We start from the raw sequence: 23421 nt of genomic DNA, 5'->3' as shown, positions 1-23421 counted from the left end.
ATTTAGTTTACATCCAAGTTAGTTAGCATAGAGTGCAATATGATTTTAGGACGATAATCCAGTGATTCATCCCCTATATATAACACACAGTGCTCATCCCAACAAGTGTCTTGCTTAATTCCCTTTGCCCATTTAGCCCATCCCCCCCACTCCCCACCCCTCCAGCAACCCTCAGTTTGTTCTTTATATTTAAAAGTTTCTTATGTTTCGTGCCCTCCCTGTTTTTATATTATTTTTGCCACCTTTCCCTTATGTTCATCTGTTTTGTATTTTGATTCCATATATAAGTAAACTCAAATGATATTTGTCTTTCTCTAATTTTGCTTAGAGTAATACACTCTAGTTCCATCTATGTAGTTGCAAATGGCAAGATTCATTCTTTTTGATTGCCAAGTAATACTTCATTGTGTGTTTATACCACTCTTCTTTATCCATTCATCTGTCGATGGACATTTGGGCTCTTTCCATACTTTGGCTTTTGTTGATAGCACTGCTGTAAACGTTGGGGGTGCATGTGCCCGTTTGAAACAGCACACTTGGGTCCTTTGGATAAATACCTAGTAGTGCAATTGCTGGGTCATAGGGGAGTTCTACTTTTGATTTTATGGGGGATATCCACACTGTTTCCAGAGTGGCTGCACCAGTTTGCATTCTCATCAGCAGTGTAAAAGCTTTCCTCTTTCTCCATATCCTCGCCAAAATCTGTCGTTGCCTGAGTTGTTAATTTTAGCCATTCTGATGGGTGTGAGGTGGTATCTCATTGCGGTTTTGATTTATATTTCCCCGATGCTGGTGATGTCGAGCATCTTTTCATGTGCCTATTAGCCATCTGGATGTCTTTTTTGAAAAAGTGTCTATTCATGTCTTTTGCTCATTTCTTCACTGGATTATTTGTTTTTTGGGTGTTTAGTTTATTAAGCTCTTTCTAGATTTTTGGATACTAACCCTTTATCTGATACGTCATTTGTAAATATCTTCTCTCATTATGTTGGTTGCCTTTTAGTTCTGCTGATTGTTTCCTTTGCCGTGCAGAAACTTTTTATCTTGACAAGGTCCCAATAGTTCATTTTTGCTTTTATTTCCCTTGCCTCGGGAGACATGTTCAGTAAGAAATTGCTATGGCTGAGGTCAAAGAAGTGCTGCCTGCTTTCTCCTCTAGGATTTTGATGTCTTGTCAAAGCGTCTTGTCAAGCGTCTTGTCTTATGTTTAGGTCCTTCATCCATTTTGAGTTTACTCTTGTATATGGTGTAAGAAAGTGCCCCGTGTTCATTCTTCTGCATGTTGCTGTCCAATTTTCCCAAAATCATGTGCTGAAGTGACTGTCTTTATTCCATTGGATATTCTTTCCTGCTTTATCAAAGATTAGCTGGTCATACGTTTCTGGGTCCATTTCTGGGTTCTCTATTATATTCCATTGATCTAAGTGCCTGTTTTTGTGTCAGTACCATACTGCCTTGATGATTACAACTTTGAAATACATCTTGAAGTTTGAATTGTGATGCTTCCAGCTTTGGTTTTCTTTTTCAGGATTGCTTTGGCTATTCGGGGTATTTTCTGGTTCCATACAAATTAGGATTGTTTGTTCTAGCTCTGTGAAGAATGCTGATGTTATTTTGATAGGGATTCCATTGACTATGTAGATTGCTTTGGGTAGTATCAATATTTTAGCAATATTTGTTCTTCCAATCCGTGAGCATGGAATATTTTTCCATGTTTTGTCTCTTCTTCAATTACTTTCATAAGCTTGCTACAGTTTTCAGCATATAGATTTTTCATCTCTTTGGTTAGGGTTATTCTTAATATTTTACAGATGTTGATCCAATTGTAAATGGGATTGATCCCTTGATTTCTCTTTCTGTTTCTTCATTATTGCTGTATAGAAATGCAACCAATCCGTGCATTGATTTTATATGTCTTGTGACTTTGCTGAAATCATGGATCAGTTCTAGAAGGTTTTTGGTGGAATATTTTGGGTTTTCCATGTAAAGAATCATGCCATCTGCAAAGAGTGAAAGTTTGACTTCCTCCTTACTGGTCTGGATGCCTTTTATTCCATTGTGTTGTCTGATTGGTGAAACTAGGACTTCCAATGCTATGTTGAATAACAGTGGTGAGAGTGGACATCCCTTTTGTGTTCCTGATCTTAGGGCGAAAGCTTTCATATTTTCTCCATTGAGGATGATATTAGCGGTGGGTTTTTTGTATATGGCTTTTATGATTTTGAGGTATGATCCTTCTTGCCTACACTCTTGAAGGTTTATATCAAGAAAAGATGCTGTGTTTTGTCAAATGCTTTTTCTGCATCTATTGAGGTCATGTGGTTTTTCTCCTTTTTTTTATTAATTTGATGTATCACATTGATTGATTTGTGGATATTGAATGAGGCCTGCATTCCCAGGTATAAATCCCACTTGATTGTAGTGAATAATTCTTTTAATGTATTGTTGGATACTGTTGGCTAGTATCTTCTTGAGAATTTTTGCATCCTTGTTCATCAGGGAAATGGTGTATAGTTTCCCTTTTTTAGTGGGATCTTTGGTTTTGGAATCAAGGTAATTCTGGCCTCATAAAATGAGTTTTGAAGTTTTCCTTCCATTACTCTATTTTGGAATAGCTTCAAAAGAATAGGTGTTAACTCTTCTTTAAATGTTTGGTAGATTTCCCTTGAAAAGCCATCCAGCCCTGAACCCTTGTTTTTTGGGAGTTTTTTGATTACTAATTAGATTTCTTTACTGGTTATGGGTCTGTTCGAATTTTCTATTTCTTTTTGTTTCAGTTTTGGTACTTTATATGATTCTAGGAATTTGTCCATTTCTGCCAGATTGCCCAATTTAGTGGCATATAACGTTCAAAATATTCTCTTATTGTTTGTATTTCTGCAGTGTTGGTTGTGATCTCTCCTTTTTCATTCTTGATTTTATTTATTTGGGTACTTCCTTTTTTCTGTTTGATCAAACTGGCTAGGGGCTTATCAATTTTGTTAATTCTTTTAAAGACCCAGCTCCTGGTTTCATTGATCTGTCCTACTGCTTTTTTTGTTTGTTTGTTTTATTTTGTTTTGTTTTGGTTTTGGTTGTTTTGTTTGTTTGTTTGTTTGTTTTTATAGCATTGACTTTTCTAATCTATTATTTCCCATCTTCCGATATTTTTGTGTTTTATTTGCTGTTTTGCCTCAAGCTCTTTAGGTGTAAGTTTAAGTTGTGTATCTGAGACCTTGCTTCCTTCTTTAGTAAGGCCTGAATTGCTATATACTTCCCTCTTATGGCTGCCTTTTCTGCATCCCAGAGGTTTGGGGTTGTAGTGATATTATTTTCATTGGCTTCCATGCACCTTTTAATTTCCTCTTTAACTTTTTGGTTAACCCATTCATTCTTAGTTTTATGTTCTTTAATCTCCAATTATTCCTTGTCTTTCCAAGATTTTCTTGTGGGTTGATTTCCAGTTTCATAGCATTATGGTTTGAAAATATGTGTGGTATGATCTCAATTTTTTGTACTTTTTTGGGGCTGATTTGTGTCCTAGTATGTTCTATTCTGGAGAATGTCCCATGTGCACTCAAGTACAATGCGGTCTTCTTCTGCTTTAGGATGAAATGTTCTAAATATATCTGTTATGTCTATCCGGTCCAGTGTGTCATTCAAAGCCATTATTTCCTTATTGATTTTCTGCTTAGATGATCTGTCCATGCTGTCAGTGGGATATTGAAGTTCCCAATATTGTGGTATTATTATCAATGAGTTTCTTTATGTTTGTGATTAATTGATTTATATACTTGGGTTATTTGTTGAATCTAATGGGAGTTCTCTGTGCTTCCTGGATTTTGATTTCTGTGTCTTTCCCCAGGTCAGGAAAGTTTTCTTCTATGATTTGCTTACATAAAACTTCTACCACTTTTTCTCTCTATTCATCTTCTGGGACTCGTGTGATTCTGATGTTATTCCCTTTAAATGAGTCACTGGGTTCTCTAATATTTATATTGTGTTCTTCTGCCTTAATTTCCCTCTTTTTTTCTGCTTCATTATTCTCCATATTTTTTTTCCAAATCACTGATTTGCTGTTCTGCTTCATTCATCCTTGCTGCCATGGCATCCATACAAGATTGCACCTCAGTTATAGTATTTCTAATTTCATCCTGACTTGATGTTACTTCTTTTATCTCTGAAGAAAGGGATTCTATGATTTTTTTTAACCCCAGCTGGTAGTCTTATTAGTGTGATTTTAAACTCTAGGTCAGACATCTTGCTTATATCTATGTTGATGAAGTCCCTGGTTGTCCGTTCGTACTTGTGGGGTGAATTCCTTTGTTTTGTCATTTTGGAGGAAGAAAAAGGATTAATAAAGTAAAGACTAAAAATTAAAAAAAAATTAAGAACAACACAAAAACTCAAATAAAGGAAGCTAGATCCTAAGTGTGTTTTGGTCTGGTTGTTGAAAGAAGCTTGAATGAACAGAGAAAAAACAGGAATAAAAAATAAGGAAAGAAAAAAAGTATGAAAAAAATGCACACAATAATATAGAATAAAATAAAATGAAGAAAGTAAAATAGAATAAAAATTACAAAAAAATAAAAAATGTGTTAACAAACTTCATTTTTTTATAAAACAGAAAATAAAAATATTTTTTTCTTTTTGTATCCAAGATTAAGAAAAGAAAAATAAAAATGAATGAATAGGTGGACCAGTGAATAGAATGAATTATGAATGAAATTACATTCAGCTTCCCCTAGAAGTCAAAATATGAAGTACCTTATAATTCATATAGTAAGCTGGTAGAGAGAGACTTGTGGTGATCCTCTAAAACTTGCTTGGTACAGTTTGATGAGGCTTGTTTTAACAGCTCCCTTCTTGACTAAGTGGTGCTGCTTAGCTTACTGGGGTGAATTGGTGTGGCATGCATGCATGTGCATGTGTATGTGCATGCACAGGGGAGGTAAAATGGCTTCACCCACCTTCCCAGTCTCTGGCACAGGAACACTGCACTCTCAGTGACCAGCTATCAAGCTCCCCTCCTTTGTCTCTGGCTTCTGTCCATTGGCCATCTCTATACTGTCCATGTCCAAGCCATCAGCCTGCCAGGTGGCACTTCCCTCCTGAATTTTATCACACATGTGTTTCCAAACCCCTCACTTCTGAGGGCCCTGTGGCTTGCACCTGTTCTGACCCTCTGGAGAACCACTTCTCCCACGTGACCCACGGACCCCATGAACCTTGGACCTTGCCTGCTCCTGGGGATTCACCCTTCCCACCAGAGCACCATAAGATATTGAGCTGTGGAATTTCCAACTGGTCTCCTCTATTTATAGAGTCATAATGGTATTGAAACCCTCTCCTTTTTCCTTTCTCTTTTCTCCCTTTCTTGTTCAGTCACATGTAGGTGTTTTCACTCTTTCTCTTTCCCTGCAGCTACTTTTGGGGGGGAGTGCTTTTCCTGTACTCTTCCCCCATTTCTATGTCCTTTTGCAAAAACAACTCCCTACCTGCCACAGCTTCTCTCTCCCCCAGTTCCACAATATGTACCTGCTGAGTTCTGTGGCCCAAGTTATGCAGATTGTTGACTTAATCCTCAGATCAGTTTTTTAGGTCTGAAAAATGGTTTGGTGCTGATCTAGTTGCATTTCAAGGAAGAGAGAAGCAGAGAAATTCCATGCTGCTTTGCCATCTTTGCCCTTCCCCCTATAAAACATTTTCATGTTCATGTTTAGTTTCTGTGGTCAGATTTCTTGGACATTGATCATGGTTCCTTCACTTATAGAGCTGTTACTTGATGCAAATAGCTAAACTCTTTATTAATTTCCTAATATGTAAAATGTGGACAAAAATTTTATCTAACTCATAGAATTGTGTGAGGGATGATTTTATTGACATATCATAAACACTCAGAATAGCCTAGTACCTAATAAGCACTTGATAAATGTTGGATATTTGTCCTACTTATGTATTCCCAGTTCTTAAAGTAGTATCTTTCATAAAGTAATGTTTAATTAATATCTGCTAACAGAGTACATAAAATTAATGAATGGCAAAAAATAAAATTTTAAAGTAGAGAAAGCTTAATATTATTTGACTCTAATTAAACCAAATCATCCATTTTAGAATCACTTTAGAAATTCTGACACTCTCAACCCCTGGCCACATCTGCCCAGGGACTCTTATAACCACCAAATTCAGAGACTTCATCCATATGCTATACCTATCCTAACTGGCTCTAACATAATAGTTACCAAAATTTTACCTGATAGTTAAAAATGTACCTAAACATTTTAACCTTCATAGGAGTTTCACATTTAAAAAGAGTTATATAACTTTTTCAACTCCTAAAGTGGAGGCAGGTAACATAGAAGAAACTGAAAATTATTGGATATGTCGATCAAAAGTGTCTTACATGATGGTTAAACTTGAAAAAATTTAACTGTGAAGAAGGTGAGAAGGTATTATAATTGGTGACTACCTACTAGATTTATGATTGTAGTAGGTAAAGGAATTACTTTCTGACAGCAAGGGAGTAGAAATAATCTTATTAGAAGTTTGGAAGGAAGAATACATTCTGGACAGGTTTAAAAAATGAGTGTCTCCTAAATGTAATTCAATTATAAAATACATGAAATTTTAAGCTCATTCAGTATTTCATTTGTATATTTGTAGACAATTGCCATGGACAATTAATGTTCTAAGGCCTCACAAACAAATACAAGTAAAACCTGAACAAAAGCACACAGAGATAAAAACACAGAAATCCCAGTAGTCCTACTCAAGTAAATTTGCAAGATATTATCTTGAATTACAAGAATTAAAGAAGACAATAAATAATATCCAGAGGAAAGAAACGAGAGTGAGAAAACCCTGTTGAGAAGAGAATTGAAATAACCTCTTCCTTTTTTAAACTGATAGGATCAAAATGAATGCATTCTGTTAAGATTAAGACTCTAGAGTTCCCTCTGTCTTTGGGAATAACGTGATATTTTTTTCAACACCCCTAACTGAGAATCTAAGCCATTATGTGATATGGTTCTTTGCAGGAAACAATATGTTTAATATTCAAATAATAATGCTATGATAGACAGAATTCTAAAGATATTCCCAAAGATTCCCCATCCTTTATTTTGCAGTCAAACACTAATTTAGTTTCTGATACGAAGGGCATTTTGCAGTTGTATTAAGGTCACTAATCAGCCAATCTTTTTTTTTTTTTTAATTTGTTAATGTTTATTTATTTTTTGAGAGGGACAGAGTGTGAGCAAGGGAGGGGAAAAAAGAGAGGGAGATACAGAATCTGAAGCAGGCTCCAGGCTCTGAGCTGTCAGCACAGTGCCTTATGCTGGGCTAGAACTCACGAACTGTGAGATCATGATCTGAACTGAAGTCAGTTGCTTAATGGAATGAGCCACTCAGGTGCCCCAACTAATCACCCAATCTTAAAACAGGGAGATTATCCTGAATTACCTAAGTGGCCCTCATGTAATCATGTGAGAGTTTTTAAAAGCAGAAGACAAAAGGAGAGGAGAGATGAGGCAGAAGGTGATGTCAGAGAGATTCAAAGCATAGGAAGAATTCTACCCACCTGTTCTTTCTTTGAAAATGACAGTAAGGGGAAAAGTGCCAAAGAATACAGGCAGCCTCACAAAGCTAAGGGACATTTTCTGGAAATAGAAACCTCTTTGCAATTCTAAATTCTGGCAAGAACTTGGATTACCTTTGATACAGCTTCCAGAAAGGAAAGAAGCCGTGACAGCACCTTGATTTTTGCCCAGTGAGATACATGTTGAGTTCTATTCTATGCACTGTGAGATAACACATGTGTGTTGTTTTAAGCTGTTAAATTTGTGTTATTTTGTTATAGCAACGATAGAAAAAAAAAACAATGGTACAAAAAAATAAAAACCCACCATTATATCATATTAAAGGACATGTAGCTAATCTGAGAGATTATACAGATGAGATATTCCAAGAAAAGTCCATTTCCATTTCTTATGAAGTAAGACACACCATACATGTGTACATTGTCATTTTCGATCTTCTAAGAGGTGATATTTTTATTAATGTATTATTTAAATAAAAATTTGAATTTCAAAAGAAGAATGAATCTGGAGAAGGTAACTTTTTTTTTAAATAGAATCATAAGGCACACTAAGTGGGAAATGTTCTATTATACCAAAACTACTATGGAAAATATAAATAAGAGTAGGAGTCATGGCAATGACAAAAATGTATACTTTAATTGACTATTTTATGGAGACTAATATTTTAGTTAACATTGTTTCTTTTATGATGCATTTTATTACATGAGTTTTTTGGTCAACGATCACCTTTGACTTGTCCAAACAGGTTAAGAATCTGAGTTCTAAACCTTGGAAGTATTGACATTTTGGACTGGATCATTGTTTGTTGTAGGATGCTATCTCAGGCAATATAGGGCATTTAGCAACATCCTGGGCCTCTAAACACTAAATACCAGTAGCACCATCCTCATATACATACACCCTAATTGTGACAACCAAAGATATCCCCAGACATTGCCAAATGTCCCCTGGGGGCAAAATCACCCCCTCACTGAGAACTTCTTTCTATATGATAAGGATTATATAGTTTAGTAGAAAGCACAATTATGGATCCAGGAAATTAAGGAGGCTGCTGTACAATATTAGACTCTCATTGATCTGGAAAAAAAAAAGAAACAAACCATATTTTCTTTTTGAGTTGTATTGCAAAAGAATATCAAAGCTCATCTTGCCTTTACATGGTTAGGCATGCAGTGATTTTTCATAATCTTGCTTCAAGGATACCTATTATATTCAATCAGTGCCAGAAGACTTGGATTCAATAATATTATGACAATATACTCAACTACTCTGATGATATAATAGCTCCTAAATTTGAAAAAAAAAATATATGTATCCAATGATAGCTCAAAAAAAAGAGTAAATTGGCTTATAATCATCTACAGATTCAAGGACTTAAATAACAAAAGAAAAAAAAGATTACTTAGATTGGAGTTGTTAGAAGCATTATCTATTTATTTTTATTTCTGAACTACTTCAAAATGAGAAAATCTAAACTGGGTATGTTTAGGTTTTAGAGAATCCTTACATATATTTATGACAATTTGGAGGAACTCTATTGGTTCTCTCAGGTTGCCATAACAAAAATATCATAGACTGGGTAGGTCAAACAACAGAAAGCTATTTCTCACAGTTCTAGAGGCTGGGAAGTCCAAGATCAATGTGCTGGCGAATATGCTTCCTGCTGAGTGCTCTCTTTCTTGCTTGCAGGTGGTTGACTTCTCTCTGTGTTCTCGCATGCCCTTTCCTCACTGTGAGAGAAAAAGAACAAGTTTCTGGTGTCTTTTTTTATAAGGGAATTAATCTCCACCCTCATGACTTCATCTAACCCCAATTTCCTCCTAGATACCTCATGTCTAAATATCATCACATCAAGGGTTAGTGCCTTAACATATGAATTATGAGGAAACATAACGTTAAGTCTATAACAGGTACTCTAGACATGCTATTACTTTGAAGGATCTGAGCAAATGTCCTGGATTATAGTAGAAAGGCTTTCTCATGAGGAAGTCAGCGATCGACAAAGCTCTCTAATTAAATTGAGCTGATTTATTTTCAGGAAGATACTGGGTCATGAAACAAGAGGCTCCTACATGCTCCAAGAGCACAGTTCAATATCCTTCTGAGATTTAATTCCTGCCTAGTAGATACAGTGATTCCCAGCATTTTATTTATTGTCAGATTCAGATCAAAAGGTAAATAGTTTATAAATGAAAGTAAGAAAATGATTAATGAAATAAAGGAATAGGAAAAAAATTTAAACAAGGAGAAAGCACATCTGCTTAAAAAGGTCAATCTACCTGCTCTCTGGCTATGTATGCTGTATTCATTGAAAATATTACTCCACAAATTGTATATAACACCTTAGTCATTTGGTCGGGGAGGGGGGAAACCTGAGCACAGACAGAGGGATTATCTAAAGTCCTATGATAATTGTGAAAGTTTTTATAGTCCTGTCAGACCAATGGTTACATAGACAATGTGAATGAAATCTGTGTGCCCCTAAAGAAAGAAGTGTTAGTGACTGAAATAGTTTTGGGAGGTTCAGCATTAATATGATTTAGGGGAGATACAATACGATCATGAAGATTTAAAGATCATTGTTCAGGTATCATAGGGAATAAAATTTGAGTCTCATTTTAATTGGTCTGGGGAACCTCAACAAATTATATCTAATATATTTAAAAATAAAATAGTGAGAATGATAAATTGTCATAAGGCAAAGAGAGGCTCCAGAAGATTTTCTGTTCCCAAAATCAAGTTGGAAATAGGAATTCCACAATGAGGAGAGGAAGATTTATAAATCTGGCCTTTTGTAACCTCAAAACTCAGGACTACTTAGCTAGAACTCAAATATTAAAATAATTCTGGTTGTTCACTGTAGACTAAATTTTTAGTATGTTAGCAGAAATGGAATCAGACTTGTATTGTCTGAAATCCTAGAATACCAAACTAAAAGAAAAAAATTATGAAAAGGGTATATAGAACTCAGAGTACTTGAAAATGTAAAATGAAAGTATAGCCTACAGTTCAGTTTTCTAGCAGTTTAAGTAACCTTAATAAATATTTATGTTCAATATACAATTAGCAGGGATGATCCAGATCAGAGGCTAATGCCCAGGGGCAATCAATGGTCTGTAATTAGTGAATGCTACTTTGCAACTCATTTCTTTACAGAACTGTCCTTTTATAAACCAGTCAGTGGTCATGATCCCAGAAATATTTTGGAATGTAATTACTGAAACTTGTATAATCTGCTATCTGGTAAGGTGTCAAAAAAGAGGATACTTCTGTAAAAGGAATACCTTTAATAATACCAGCGCTTGGTATCAACAAAGTATTTATATATTAAATTATACTTATAAGGGTATAATTATGACTATATTATGGGACATAATGAATGTATGGGGAATAAATATTTTGATAACATTGTGTAACTGATTTACATTGATAACTTGAAAAAGTTATCAAACTCTCCAAAATATGGAAAACAATTGTCCAAGTTATATATGATTGAAGATAGAGTCACAAATCAGCAACTCAATCTACCTGCTAAGAGCAGATATGTTCATACAAAAGGTGAAGTATAAGTTTGTCTGTTGATTAAATAATATGAAACTCTCCCTCAAAGAAAATGGAAAACTAGAGTTTATTTATCTAAACCTGTTTTTCTTCATCTAATTGTCTCTTTGGATATTTCATGTAGATATTGACATAGTAATAAGAAAAACATTTGAGATGCTATCAAGGATCTTATGATTGTAGAAGGTTTATAGAGGAAACATGATGAGTTAATAAGGTGACTATAAGAAGTTACAGACCAAGAGACATCTTACCTACTTATAAAGGAACCTCAGGGAAAACCTATAAGGCACCCACCTACAATCTAATCTAGTCTAAAATACCTGCTGTGAATCGTGCTAGTATTCATACAGACAAATTGCCTTGCTTATGAGGAGGAGGGATGTGAATATTTCTAGAGAAAGATATACTATTATAATTGACACATGGCCGCACTAACTGGATCAGGCTGACATTGGCTGGAACTGCTTATGCTCTCAGTTATTTGGGAGTGGCCACAACCGTTTAACTCTCTCTTTCCATTCTGCCAGTCAGAGGAACTGACTGGGCCTTCACCTTCATGGACTTGTAAACTCTGCTTTTGACTTTCAGGAGATGCAAAAACCAGAGAATGATATCACTACCTGGTAGCATGCTATTGTGTCCATTGTGCTTTACAGTCTCCTATTCATGATGATAAATAAGAACAAATTGGTTTACCTTTTACTCTTATGAAAGACACTTGTTTAATTTATCTCTCAGTTGGTGTCTTTCATCGGTCCTCATCATCTTTGTGCTAACAGTTTAGATGCATAGAGAACAAGTGATTCGTGGCCCAGAAAGAGAGTCACTTAGGGAGAAGACCTTCAGGAAGCTTGTCAGGCATGCTAAGCTTGTCAGTTGAAGCAACTGAATTCATAAAGCAATCAGAAGCATATGATAGAAAGTAGAAATTTTTACTAGGTAACAACATTAGCAGCTAAGAGCCTAAATTATTGATAATGTGTTATTGCCAAACAAGAATATAAATCTTTTGCCTATATTGGTTCATTTAATCCTCATGTGTCAGACACACAAAGGTGACGTCTCAGTAAGTCACATGCTTATATAATATTATTTCCTTTATGGTGAGCAGAATCAGTGCCTTGTTGCTAACCAATAGAATATGGCAAAGGTGATGAGACCATTACTCCTGTAATTACTTTAGCTTAAATAAGATCCCATCTCAGCAGACAGGAATAAGAGCTTCTCCAGCTTACCTTTAAGAAGTAAGTTGTAATATTATCAGAGAACCTGGGAGAGTTCTCCCTGGCATGGATTGCAGGAGGCCTCCTATAGCTGAGAGCCATTCCAGGATGACAACCAGCAGGAAAACAAGAATTTTAGTCTCACAAACACAAGGCTCTGAATTTGCCTAATGTAACTTTGAAGAGGAGGTCAAATTTCTAAAAAGAATGCAGCCTGGCCAAATTCTTGATTGCAGCCTTATGGGAACCTAAACTGAGGGCCTATGTCCAGACTTTCAACTCACAGAAACCTAAAGGCATTAAATGTATGTTGTTTGCATCTGCTAAATCTGTGATAATTTGTTACAAAAAATAGATAATTAATACATTTTTAAAACAACCCCACTGATGGTTGCCAGAGGGGAGGATGGGTAAAAGGAAGTGGGAAACACAGGCTTCCAGTTATGGAATAAGTAGGTCATGGGAATAAAAGGCCCAGCATAAGGAATATTCAATGATACTGAAATAGTGATATATCAGGACAGATGGAGACTAGACTTGTGGTGAACATAACATAAAGTATAAATTTGTCAAATCACTATGTTGTACACCTGACACTAATGTAATGTATGTCAACATTACATAAAAATCCATGAATTCAGTACTATTTGTTTATTATTTCTAAAATGATAATTAAAGTATGGATTGATTAAATAACTTCCAGTTTACACAGCTAGTAAATGGCAGAACTAGAATCTTGAAAACAGGTAGTACAAAGAGGAGAATGGATGTCTATAATCTTAACTTTGTGTTTGAAAAACAAGATAATTCACTGTTAAATACGCAAAACTTCTGTCAGACTACAAATCTGTTACATCCTCTAAAAGGACTATGAATTATTTTCTAATTCTCAACATGCCTATTTCCTTATTTTTATATCCCTGTACATATTTACAATAAGTTCCTTTTAATTAGGTTACCCACAAAATATGTTTCTTCCTCTGTTCTTAAAACACCTTAGTGAGTTAGGGACATCTATGGGAAAGTAAATGTGTGTGTACCTATTGCCCATTAGTACCATAAGAAGCACCTTGGACAAAATGAAATCATTCACATATTATATATGGAATTTAGAAGGGGCCTCTTCATGATCTAAGAATTTCCTTTAATCCCAGAGCTTCTAAGATATACACCTAGTATTGCAGCTAAATAACGCAATACGATTTAATTTATACTGTCACTTTTGGTCTCTCCTTTTCACCCAAAGATTCCCCTTAACATTTCTGGTAGAGCTGGTTTAGTAGTTATGAATTCTTTTAGTTTTTTTTTTTTTTTTTTTTTTTTTTTTTGTCAAAAACTATCTCTCCTTCTATTCTGGATGAAAGCCTTGTTGAATTCTTGGCTGCAGATTTTTCCCATTCAGCACTGAATATATCATGCCACTCCCTTCTTGCTTGCCAAGTTTCTTGAGAAATTTCCTGCTAGTCTTATGGGTTTTCCCTTGGAAGTTACTGTCTTCTTTTGTCTTGCTGCTTATAAAATTTTTTATCACTATATTTTACCAATTTAAACACAATCTGTCTAGGTGTGGATGTGCTTTTGTTGATTTTGACGGGGGCTCTCTGTGCCTCCTGGATCTGGGTATCTGTTCCTTCCCGACTAAGATAGTTTTCAGCTATTATTTCTTCAAATAGGTTTTCTGCCCCCTTGTTTATCTTCTTCTTCTGGTACTCCTATAATACAAATGTTATTATGTTTGATGGAGTCGCTGAGTTCCCTAAAAATATTCTTATTTTACATAATTATTTTTTCTCTTTTGTTCAGCTTGATTACTTTCTATTACTCTGTCTTCTAGGTCACAAATTCATGCCTCTGCTTCTTCCACCTTGTTGTTCATCCCATCAAGTATGTTTCTCATTTCATTTATTGAGCCTTTATCTTTGCTGTTATTCCTTATCTCTGTGCTTAGGGTCTCATTCTTGTCTTCCACTCTTAAGTTCAGTGAGTATCCTCATGATCATTATTTTAAATTTTCTATCAGACATGTTACTTATATCCGTTTCACTTAGATCTCTGGCTGTGGCCTTATCCTGTTCTTTCATTTGGGATACATTTCTCTGTCTTTTCATTTTGTCTAAGTCTCTGTGCCTGTTCTCTATGTTGGGAAATTCAACTATGTCTCCTATTCTTGAGGTTAATCGCCTTATGAAGAAGAGATCTTGTAGTGTTCTGCCATGTGGTGTCCTCTGTTCCTGAGGGATGGCTCTTCTGGGAGTGGCTCCAATGTGTGTTGTGTGTTCTCTGCTGTTTTGTCCTGGCCACTTTAGCCTACAGGCCAGTCATTGGCAGAGGCTCTCTTTGCCTGTTGCAGGCAGTGTTTGGTCCCAGGCCTGAATGTGGCATGTTTTAACTAGGTGTGCTCTGGTCTGTGAAATGAGACTTGTCACTACTACTGGAACCAAAGCCTCACAAAACTATCAAGTTAGGACATAGGGTGTTAGCAGGTTTTAGAGCAACCTTCTGTGCAAGGGAAACTGCTGTGCTGGGACTAAGGCAAACATGACTTGGAGGGGAATTTCTGCCAGACTGCAGGGCGGCAGGAGTTGGTGTAAGCAAGTTAGGTACTGGGTGTGAGCACTGGGATGGTTCCTGCAGGTGGGTTTGTGTTTATGCTGAGGGGTGGAGGATGTAGAAGGTGCTGGTCAACTCCTTTGTTTCTGATGAGGTGTTGCTCTGATTACTGCCTTTCAGGGAGAAGTTCTGAGAAGGGCAAATAATATCCCTACTGTGTGCCCAGGAATTCTTCAGATCACTGTTTCCACCCTGTCTGCCCCTGGATTGTTTGCCTGCCTTCTCTCCTGGAGCAGTGCAGTGCCTTCCAGACTGTACCCCAGTCAAGCCCACAGACTTTTAAACACCAAGCTTTAAGCCACACTTGTAGGAATTCACAAAATTTTGCCCCTCTCATTTTACAAGCCAACTGCTAGCCAAGAGAATTCGTTTTCCCACTGTGCTCCCCTGTGTACTAATTTGTCTCTGAGACTGTAACTCTCTCCCCACCACAGTGGCCATGATCTTTTTCTCTCATAAGCCATGTCTCAGCACTTCCTACCTTCTTTGATGTGGCCTATTCTCTACCTTTAGTTGTAGAGTTTGTTCTGCCAGTCTTTAGGTCAATTTGTAAGATATTGCGATTATTTGATAATTATCTAGTTGTATTTGTGGAATGTGGGAAGACTAGCGTCCACCTACTCTACCACCATCTTCCAACCTCCCTTCCAACCTTCCAACTTCCATATTTGAATACTTTTGCTGAAGTAAAATGTCAGTTACAATTCTTTGGTGGTACTATATGGGGGAGAGATCTAAATCCATTTTGTTGCCTCCATTAGCTGCTAGGTTGCTTGCATTCAGTTACCATTATTGCAAGGCTGCTGGTTTTCAAGGTTTCATAGAACTGAAGAGAGATGGTTGAGGGTAGGCTAAATTAAAACACCAAATGCCCTTTCCCTACCAAGATTAATCTAATATTGTTGGAACAAGTGCTTTCAGATTGTAGCAAGTCTGATGTTAATTTTCAGATTTCTGTAAAACCTGGTTTTCATCATTTTTACCAATGTTTTCATTGTTTTTATGGAGGATAGGAATTATTTCCATCCTTGTGTGAGCTCTGAGTTTTGTTCTAATTCTTTAAGTTGGTTCTTTTCATGACCTAATGTAGTTTTATTGTTGTTGTTGTTGTTGTTGTTTGTTTATTTGTTTTTTAAATGGATGCATTGATTACAAATTAGGAGAGGCTCAAGGGAACCCTCTGCAGAACTCCAGAGCACTGGCTGTATAGACTTCTTACCTCCATTACTCTTCCCAGAAAACTCTTGCTACTTTCACTTTCTGGATTCCTACCTTGATTTCCTCATCTTAAGGACAGTCCCCAGATTGGCCTCATTTCCTTTTCTCTGCAGTAGGGTGTAGGTACACTCTCAGTGTAGTAAGCTATGGGCATTCACAGGGTTTACCTCTTTTATTTCTCCTTATTGAGAGATCAGTTTTCTGTGCAGCATACTGTCCCCATATCTGATAATCATTGTTTCAAATATTTATCCAGATTATTATTTATTCAAGTAGAAGGATAAATCTAGTTTATGTTATATCAGTTTGACCAGAAACAAACATCTCTTTCTTACAGTTACATATTTACCTAATTTCTTTTCCTTTAAAACTATTTTTGAATATCTACTATGTATCTAATAATTTATTTCATATAGAAAATTACTGGGTACTATAGAAAATTATGTATTTAATTAACTTATCAATTCATAAATATATATAATTTTTCCAAATTTAAGCTTATTCTTAAATATCTACCAAAAGATTCTTAGAAGTCTGTTTTTTTTTCCCCTTATTTAGTTTGCAGACTAGTGGTCAAAATCAGACAAGGATCCAAGCAAATGTCTTTAGGTTGCTTCTGCCAGCAGAGACAGAGTAGGTCTATGTTATAAAGATGCTATTTTATTTTCCCTTTCCCTGACTGGTAGGATTTTTAAAGATGAAAAATATGAAGAGTTTTGACAGAAAAAAAAGAAGTTGTGCAAAACAAGTTAAGATGGGAAAGATTGTGAACTTGAATGGGAAGTAGAGAGGGGCAGTATGAAAAATAACCTGTTGTCATGGTTGTAAAGAACACATAAAGGAAAATATAAAAAGACAAGTCTTTATAAAGGAGTAAAATAATATGGGAAGATATGAATATCACTTGAGTGTTGAGACTGCATTTGTCAACAGTGAGGACCATGGAGATTGGGAGATCATCAGAATAAAAGTTAGTTGCAAATACTTTGTCTTACTTGTGTAATATGGGGTATTCCCATGATAGAACAACTGAGAAACAATGAAATTAGGGTTTCTTAAGGATATCACTGTGGAGTTACTGTAGTAGCAATGCATTATTAATAAATAAAGAAATCAGGACATGAAGAAAGTTTAAAAGGGAAAAATCAAGAGTTCAATTACAATGAAAACAATACATATATAGATAGGGATAATATGCAACTATTCAGAAGATTATGTTAGGTGGATAAAATAATTGTGTGAGTGCTAAACATATCCAGACAATTATAAAAAAATATTAATACTAAGCTAATACTAACTCATTTTCAGAGTTTGCTTGGACCTCAAATTTATTACCAGATGCTAACCAAATAAACCAAACTGTTTCATTCCACAAGGGGAAGCAGGTGCTCTAAATGGAGAGATTATTAAATATTTTAAAATTTGGTCTATTAGTATAGTTGTTTAGTTAATGAATTTTATTTTGTTAATTGCTAAAATTATTACTTCTTGCTGGATTTTTCAGGTAATATGTCACCGATAGTTGAGCACAAGTTATATTTGTGGAGAATTAGGTTTTATGCAGGTGACATAGGAGTGAAAGACTGATGTCCCTCTGCTAGTCTTCTAAATGTTTATTCCCCTGCCTGAATGGTTTGTTATATCAAAATATTGATAGATGTGTGTATACCTATGTTTACTTTTCTCTCCCTGGGATTTTGTATGTCCAAAGGTTGTGACAAACATTTTTAGAGAAAGATGTTTTCGTTGAACTTAAGGGAGACAAAGGAAGTCCTGTCAGCTCTAATAAAAGTCAGTGCACATGAACAGCAAACAGAAATAAATGAGTTGCATGTTCTGTGCATGCAATCTTCTTTAAAAGAAGTTTTTATTGTTTTTAGTATTCTAATAAAATGAAAACTGAAATGATAAATTTTCTGGTCATCAAACTATAACTCATGAACTAAATTTTTTGAAATATCCACACAAATGTCAAAATTCACTCTTCCCTGTTCTTGTTCTCATTGCTACAAGTTTTTTAATTCAATGACTACTTGTGTTTGTTAAAGCTTAATTATATTTATGTTGCTTTTACTTTTTTAAATTTATTTATTTTGAGAGAGACACAGAGAACACAAGTAGGGTCAGTGCTCAGTGAGCAGAGCTGGATGTGAGGCTCATACTCACAAAATCATGAGATCATGATTTGAACCAAAATCAGGCACTTAACATTGGATGCTTAACCGACTTAGCCACCCCGGCGCCCCATATGTTGTTTGTCTTTTAACAAGTTTCATTAGAAGAAATGTTTTAATAAATTATAAGTTTTCCTAATTCAGAATCATTCATTTTGGGCAGGGTAGAATTCAACAATTCCAAGTATAAAGGAAAGGAAGCAATCTATTTCAAGTGCAGTAGAGGTGCTTAAGACTAGACTTAAAAATGATAAATCAGGCACTGAAGTTTCCCAAACTGGCAGTAACAAACACTAACACTGTATCCTAATTGATTCAAATCATTACTCTAATTCTCTGTGAAAGCAGTTTCAGATCTAAATTATTACCATTTAAGGTATTCTGTACATATCTTTATTCGTGAAGTAAATAAGAACTGTGAACTTAACACAACTAACCAGAGTTCTGTATACATTTAATAACTTTCTTACTAGACACTGGCTTAAAGAGTCCAGTAAGCATTTCAGAGGTATTTTATGTTTCTTGAATTGTTCAAGAATCTGTCTCAGTTGTGGATTTCAGCATTCACTGATTTTTTTTTATGTTTATTAATTTTCTAGCTGTGTTTCTGTCTACCCAGGCTAAGCCTGATCTGTTCCACTTTTGATTACAGTGTTTTGCATAAATTAAAAAAAGAAATGCGAAGATTATATAAAGTCAGGAAAATGCTAAACTAATTCTTCCGGTATTTCACTGAGCCATGGATTTGGTAATGTGACTTGTGATTCTTTAGTTTTTCGTTTCTCAAAATTGCATAATATCTCACAAGATTAATGTTGTTTGAAACATGTTTTGATGCATGATGCTCCATCTCAGTTTAAAATACAGTCAACTTTATTTCTTCTAAGTCATAGTGTTAGTTTATGGAACCCTGTTCCAACACTCAAAATTTTCACTAATTTCCTCTTAATAAAATGCAAAGTTTGGCTTCATGGTAAAACATGTCAGAAGACAAATAATTGAGCTTTGGTACTATTAGTTCTTTTTATCATTTCAAGGAAATATTGCAAGTGAGACTACAGTTTTCAATGATGTTTGTTGAGTATTAGACTTAGCAAAAAGGAATTAGTTGTGAGGTACACTGCTTCAGCTTTTTATAAATGATATGTCTGTGGATACAAATTGATTAATTTTAAGGTGGTAAAGCAGTAATAATTTTAGACTCCATTTTTAAAAAAAATTATTACTCCCTTTTTACTTTAATTCCATTTTAGAAGCTGCTTACTACAATGGCATTATTTTAGGTGTGCCATGGAAGATGTGATATTACAGAGTGGCCTGTCAAATAACCCGCTGGAATTATTTCTGTCAGATTGCAGAACCAGGAAATATTGTCTGGCTTCTAACAATCTGGTCTATATTTTACACCAAGAGCACTGTAAACATTTTATCTAATTATGCTTCTGTCTGTTTTCTATTAGGAAGTTCAAAGCTTAATTTTAGTTGACTTTTAGCAATTGTAGGGAATGATATGGTATACATTTTGTGTGCTAAAACCAGCTTGATATCTATTTATTACTGTACTCACATCCATTTATTCCAATCTCCTTAAGTATCTTTTTATGTTGTATTTCTATATGCCTTTCACTTTATGTCTAAACTATGGGTAAGAGCTATAAAAGAAAGTTAAAAAAAATAAACATTCCTTACTATGTTTCAAATATTTTTCTTGTTTTGAGTGACTCTTAAGTTTGTCTTTGTTAGACTAAGTATCTATAATTTTGTAAGCTCACTTTACCCGTTCTGTTTGATATATATATATATATATATATATATATATATATATATATATATGCTTAAGGCTACATGATACCCACTGAATCTATAATATAGAGGGTTTTTTTTCTATTGAAAATTACATAAAATATTTTATTGGCTAATATCCTTTCTTTAAGGTGCTTCTAGTTACAATATTCATAGGGTCTCTAAAATATTATTAGTTAAAACTTTGAAAAGTTTTTAAGTACATACTTTAAAAAGTCATATTTCAAGACTATGCTTTTTGACAGCTGTGAAATAACAATGTAATTGCATCATAACTGTGAAATATGACTTTTTCTTGCTTGTAGAAAGTGGATATTTTGCCAATCATGACATGTATACAACAGTTTCAGGGCATCCATATTTCCTGATTAATTAAGCCTGCTATCCACCTTGTCAGATTCATTGCCACGTTATTCAAAAGTTGAGATAAGCAGATTAAACATATAAAATAACAGGAGGTAGTTTGAAAAATAAAAGAGTACTTTCTTTTGTAATTGTATGTAAAAGTACACTATATGTAGAAAAATTTATAAGTAATTTTAAAATAAGCCATTTTGGAGACTAATTTTTTTTCTTTTTTTGTCAACAGTTTTCATAGACAGTAGAGATTTCATATGACTTGGTATGATGATCCTCAAATATTAATGAAAAAGTTTTCAGTTATCCCCAAGTAACTTTTAATTTAGATGTATTACTGTGGAAGTTGAAATTATTAACTTATTTATCATTTATAGGGGAAAAGATTATGCAATTAATCCTTTAAGAGAAAGGATTATATCTTTTTGTCTATTTATTTTGAGAGAGAGAGAGAGTGAGGGGAGAGGCCAAGAGAGCAGGAGAGAGAGAGAAACCTAACCAAGCTCTGCACTTTCAGCACAGAGCCCAATGTGAGGCTCAAACCCACAAACCATGAGATCATGACCTGACCTGAAACCAAGAATTGGGCGCTTAACCAACTGAGCCACTCAGGCACCCCATGAGAAAAATTAACTTTAGATACAAATCATAAAGTAATGTCTGGTCATGTTATCATGAAAGACATGAAAATGCATTGATTCATATTTTTCTAATTCATATGATAAGCACATTAGGTTGGAAAGAAAAAAAAAACACTAGCTGCAGCAAGTTTTGTAGTTACATAAGAGATTTTCAGAATTATAACAAGCACAATAAGAGATAGTGATTTTTGTGATCAGAATTTTTAAATGCCTATTTATTTATTTTGAGAGAGAGAGAGAGAGAGTGCTCATGAGTGGGAGAGAGTCAAAGAGGGAGAGAGAGAATCTCAAGCAGTCTCCATGCCTGGTGCATAGCCCAGCATGGGGCTTGATCCCATGATTGTGAGATCATGGCTTGAGCCAAAATCAAGTCAGACACTCAACCAACAGAGCCACCCAGGAGCCCCTGTGAAGGGAATTTTTGTTATAATTATACTTTTTTCTTTAAAAAATGGCTCGATATGATGATTACCAGAGGGGAGGCAACTGAGGGGATGGGTGAAATAGGTGAAAGGAATTAAGAGTACACTTGTCACAATATGCGCTGGGTAATGTATAGAATTGTTGAATCACTGTATTGTGCACCTGAAACTAATATAATATTGTACGTTAAGTATACTGGAATTAATTTTTTTTAAGCAGAAAAAAGGCTTGAGATAGAGACAGACAGACAAATAGCAAAAGATGTGAAACATCTACCAGTTTGATTTACTCTTTGTTTCAATAGAACATAAAAATAAGCATTTATTCTTGACCTCAAAAAATAAGAAGATAAATACACAGCAGGCATCTATGGAACGTGAACAGAAGAGTGTGCAGCCAACTAGAGAAATGACAATTAAGCCAAGGATTTAAGGGTGTGTGTTTTTTAACTAGGTCGTGGAAGATGAAAGTAAATGGGAACATTCTAATCATAGAGAATAGATTAACTAAGGGAATGCAAATCTGAAGTAGAATGAAGCATTCAAGTAACTACAAACTCTTCATTACTATGATAGAATAAAATGTTTAATGTGAAGTAGTGGAGATGAGGTTGGTCGGAGAACTGGATAGAGGTCCCAGAATAAGATGTCGAGTTTGAAATAACCCTGAGGCCAAAAGTCCCTATACTTAGAAATCCTCCAAGTTGACAAACACTAAAGCAAATGATGCCATTTTTTGTCTGACTTCCTACATAAATCCAAAATTTCAGATTAGTTTCTAATTTGAATTACAGTAAATGTAATTAAAATATTAAAAATATCTGTATATATAGCAAACTATCATAAGGCATAAAGCATTTAAAACATTGCTTCTTGATGACTGAACAATTAATATACTTGTTCACAAAAATTGCATTCAAAATAGTACAATTTACACATCGATGCTATAAGATAAAATCTACACTTGAAATAAGAACCATAAATAAAATATAATAATAAATTTATTTTGAGAGGATATAGAAAAAAATTTAATAAAAATAAAATTCCTATATTGAGTCATTATTCATTGAGATTGATATTGAAGAAAGTTGAGTTGGGAAGAGGCAAAGATTTTTGAAGCAATCAAATGGAATGATTGTTCAGGGTGGCATACAGAGGAGTTAGGTGAGGAAGAAGAAACTTCCATCAAACTGTCATATCCAGAAGAAATGACATAATTTTCCTATAATTTTGTTACTGCTGTAGACAGTCCATGACAGCAAGCTTCAGGCTGCTCTTCACATATAAGCGAGCACAGCAAGGGTACTTATCAGATTTAGCCATTTCTGTCCCATGTATGATGCTTCCAATGGAAAATCTGTGCCCTGTGTCTCCCCATGAGCTGCCCAAGACTTTCTCAGAGTCTGAGGCTCTTTCTAGACAGTATTTCTTCCTTTTCTCTTCTTCATCAAAGAAGTCAGACCTGCACTGTGGGCTAAAGACAATACCCACCTACTTCTGATCCCTCACTCCTTTATCTTCCTAAGTATTTCTCTCAAGAAATCTGTTGCCCTTTCACTTCCGCCTTGGTATGTGCTTCTGGAGAATCTGAACTATCACAGTAAGAGACATTAATCAATAATCAAAAGAGGAATTTTCATTTAGCTGACACATTTAAAGATAATGTTTAGCATTATATTTGCATGGTCTATACATTCCTGAAAACTATATGGCACCTGTGGATTGATGGTGTGCCTCTTAAAGTTGTCATCATTCCTATTTTCTTCAAACGAGAGTTACATATCCTTCTGAACAAGTATGGCTTTTAATTTTTCAGCATGCGATTTTAAGAG

The 23421-nt window shown here is 35.0% G+C and overlaps 1 protein-coding gene across 1 annotated transcript in view; it reads left to right on the top strand.

Moving 5' to 3' along the window:
- MGAT4C (MGAT4 family member C) overlaps positions 1–23421 on the top strand; it is a 724438-nt gene that overhangs the window by 175285 nt on the left and 525732 nt on the right. The gene's annotated exons all lie outside the window — the stretch shown is intronic.

This window comes from Felis catus, chromosome B4 (assembly GCF_018350175.1).
Source record: "Felis catus isolate Fca126 chromosome B4, F.catus_Fca126_mat1.0, whole genome shotgun sequence".
NCBI classification, from domain to species: Eukaryota; Metazoa; Chordata; class Mammalia; order Carnivora; family Felidae; genus Felis; species Felis catus.
Note: the sequence above shows the minus strand (reverse complement) of the source record. Positions and strands in the feature narration are given on the sequence as shown.